Source organism: Amphibalanus amphitrite, unplaced genomic scaffold (genome assembly GCF_019059575.1).
Source record: "Amphibalanus amphitrite isolate SeventyFive unplaced genomic scaffold, NRLGWU_Aamphi_draft 000159F_arrow, whole genome shotgun sequence".
Lineage (NCBI taxonomy): Eukaryota > Metazoa > Arthropoda > Thecostraca > Balanomorpha > Balanidae > Amphibalanus > Amphibalanus amphitrite.
Window position 1 is genome coordinate 840,039 of NW_024881654.1, and position 3,878 is coordinate 843,916.

Sequence of the window (3,878 nt, forward strand, 5' to 3'; positions counted from 1 at the left end):
CCGCCTACGGACCATGAACCGGACAAGATCTCCTCCCTGGCGGTCCATCCGTTCACTATGAAGGTGATTAACTTCCATCAGTTCAGCTGAACATCATCAGGGTAAACAGACTCTGGTAAAGGGTTAACAACCTCACCTGACAAAGGGTAGCGTGGACGTTCTAAACTATAGGCGTACTAATAGCTAACGTTAGGCCGGGGGGATCCAGGGCGTCGCAAGTCCATCTACGACACGTCGCAAGTTACGACACATGTCCCGTCGCAAGTTGTGTCGTAGCGAAAAAGGAGGGATGTTGAGGAAAGAGGGGTTTGTCGGAGGATACGACAGAACGTAGCTGCGACAAGGTTTAAATACCCGCTTTACTCGAGAATTTAAAAGGCTACACGATCAGCTGATCCCGTAGTAAGCGTCAGTAAGGTCGAAAACTCTATCAAGCATAAAGGAACATTCGCCCTTCTGGTTTGCGAGCTTATGAGACAGCCAGTTCAAGCATGTTCTCTGATTCTGAAGCTTTGTCTCAACTGGGTGACTTGTGGTTGCTAACGCTCACGTGAGTTGCGATGAATTTTGGGATCGATGACAGGAGATTCGTGGCGCTATAGGGCATCTAGAAGCGATGCTTTAGAAGAAATGAGTTAAGAGAGTATGAGGTCACAGAGAGTTAGTAGAGTTGGAGATTGAGGTCACAATTGGAAGTTACAGAGGTCATCTGGGACACTTCAGGTCACGGAGGTCAACTTGGGGTCATCAGAGAGCTCAATTGGAGACCACGGAAGTAATCTGAGACACGTCAGGTCACAGAAGGCAACTTGGGGGCACGTCAGGTTACAGAGGTCAACTCGGGGTCATCACAGAGCTCAACTGGGGGTCATCTGGGACACGCCAGATCACAGAGGTCAGATTGAGGTCATCAAAGAGCTCAATTGGAGGTCACGGAGGTCATCTGGGACACGTCAAGTCACAGAGGTCAACTTGGGGTCATCACAGAGCTCAATTGAAGGTCATGGCGGTTATCTGGGGCACATCAGGTCAGATAGGTCAGCTTGGAGTCGTCAGAGGGGTCACTTAGAGGTTACAGAGGTCATATGGGACACGTCAGGTCACAGAGGTCAACTTGAGGTCATCACAGAGCTCAATTGGAGGTCACGGAGGTCATCTGGGACACGTCAGGTTACAGAGGTCAACTTGGGGTCATCACAGAGCTCAATTGGAGGTCATCTGGGACACGCCAGGTCACAGAGGTCAACTTGGGGTCACCACAGAGCTCTATTGGAGATCACGCAGGTCATCTGTGACACGTCAGGCTACAGAGGTCAACTTGGGGTCATCACAGAGCTCAATTGGAGGTCATCTGGGACACATCAGGTCACAGAGGTCAGCTTGGAGTCATCAGAGAGCTCAATTGGAGGTCACGGAGGTCATCTGGGACACTTCAGGTAACAGAGGTCAACTTGGGGTCATCACAGAGCTCTATTGGAGGTCATTGGGGCCATCAAGGGACACGTTAGGTCACAGTGGTCAACTTGGGGTCATCACAGAGCTCTATTGGAGGTCACGGAGGTCATCTGGGACACGTCAGGTTACAGAGGTCAACTTGGGGTCATCACAAAGCTCAATTGGAGGTCATCTGGGACACGTCAGGTCACAGAGGTCAACTTGGGGTCATCACAGAGATCAATTCGAGGTCATGGGGGTCATCTGGGACACATCGTTTTTAGAATTTGGAGAATCTTTTGGGGGATGCCCCTCGCAACGTCCAAGACCGCCTTTCTGGATTCGCCAGTAGTTGCTGGAATGGTATTAGGCTACTTCATAACCCTGAATACCCCAATAAATGTGAATATAACATATTATGCACCATGTTCAACACTCTCGCTGGCGCGGATTGAGGCCTCATAGACGAACCGTTGGTTCTTGCTTTATAACTCGCGTTAGCGGCAACGGATTGCAACGAAATTTTCAGGATCTCAAGTTTCAACAATTTTCCACGTACCATGCAAATTTCGTGACCATGACCCCAATGACCTGTGACCTGTGACCTCTCCCTCAAGGCCATATCAACTTGCGACACAACTTACGACTGCTATTTCAAATTCGTAAGTTGTGTCGTAAATCAGGCACTTTGCGATAGACTTTACTTCTTAAGTAACGCTACTCATCAATTGATCCCTCCAAAAACGACTTACTACACAACTTGCGACACGTCGCAGCTGCGACGAGGCTTACGACGCTCTGGATCCCCCCAGCCTTAGACTATATAATCGAGCACTACGTAGGTATGGAAGAGTAAATTGTGATTTTATTTTGGAAGGGGATTTCTCTTGCTAATTCCCAGTGATAAAGTAAGTCAATCCGTATTTTCCTTTAAATGCCAAACAGGAGAAGGTTCATTTTGGCGAAAGCAGCGCCAGCGTCTAATCCCAGATAAGCATAACGTCATATCTTGAAGGATATTATCTAATCACAGTGACATCACTAAGCATTAACCCTATTCGCGAGGCATTGAAGGCCCGCCCAGCTTTCTTCGCCATTAGCATACAGTATTAATCATGCAAATCCTGTCAAAGTTGTCACTGCATCCATTCGTGGGTTCTTCTAGCACTCCATGAGAACACTTGATATTCATGACTGTTCTCTGTATTGTCTGAGCACTGTCGAAGAAACTCAAGAACCGACAACTCTGGTCTATGTTCTCAAACAGGTTTTGCAAAATCGAGAAGTTCAACCACCGGATCCGGAATCCCCTTTAGATCTCGAGCTGAGCAGCGCCTAACCCAGACAAAATCACGTGACACATCCAGTCTCCTTAGACCCACACCACACACCGATCATGTGACACGATGGAGTGTTCCGAGTCCCCGGCGGGCGATATTTCTACTAATGAAGTCGTCGGCCATTCAGCTGCAATTCGTCACGAGCGGTGTCGATCCAGCCGCGCCGCTGAGCTCGTCTCCTCTGCGCCGTTCCCGCCGCGATAAAAAGCCACCCGGAGCGGCGCCGACCGCCCGCGGCAGGCTCCGAGCTGCGCGAGACAAAACCAACAAAGGCCGCGCGCAGCGGTCGGGCTAGCGCGCAGCACGCGCCATGAAATCTCATTGAGCTGCGACAGGAGTGGCGCGCCGGCGGCGTCTGGCGCGCGCTGAGACGACGCGCGGCGCAGCTAATTTGCAGGTAACTGTACCGGCCGCTGGTGAGGCCGGCGGCGGGCCGAGAGGACGGAGCGTTCACCCCGGCTGTGCGTCCATCTGCCGCGGCACCCTCCTCCGCCGCCGCGACACGCTACGGACCGGGGCCGCCCTCCCTCGGAGGCGCCGGCCGTCCGCATCAGTCCAGCCAGAGCGGTACATACATGAATGCATACCGCCGTCCGCCGGCAGTGGGAAGAGGCGTCAGTTGCAGCCGACACACAATAACATCGTTACATCGCTGCCGACATCACTGCCGCGGGAACCGGCAAAGGCGTGACCGGCAGTTTCCTGACCCCGCCGACCTCGGCCGTGACAGGAACAGGCTCGACGGCGCGCTTTGTGCTGCTCTCGACCTGCCGCGCTGAAAATGGGCTGGACAGCGGTAAGACGCTCCGTGCCGAGCACCTCTGTATGGTCCTCCATGACGCCAGATAAAAGGACTCCAGCCATTACGCAGTGTTCGTGGATGGCGCGGCGGGAGAGCGCTTTGTCATCTGTCATGACACAACAGATCTCACCTCACCGGAATGACCGCGCCTGGACCGGCGCGGCGGTTACCGCGGCGCCAGGGGAAAGGACAGGCGGCGCGGTCATCTCAGCAGGTGCCGGCCCGTGCCCGGCGCTCAGCAGCACCATCAGGGAAGAGGCCGCTGGTGTCGGCATCGCTGAGTCGGTGGCCACTCACGGTAG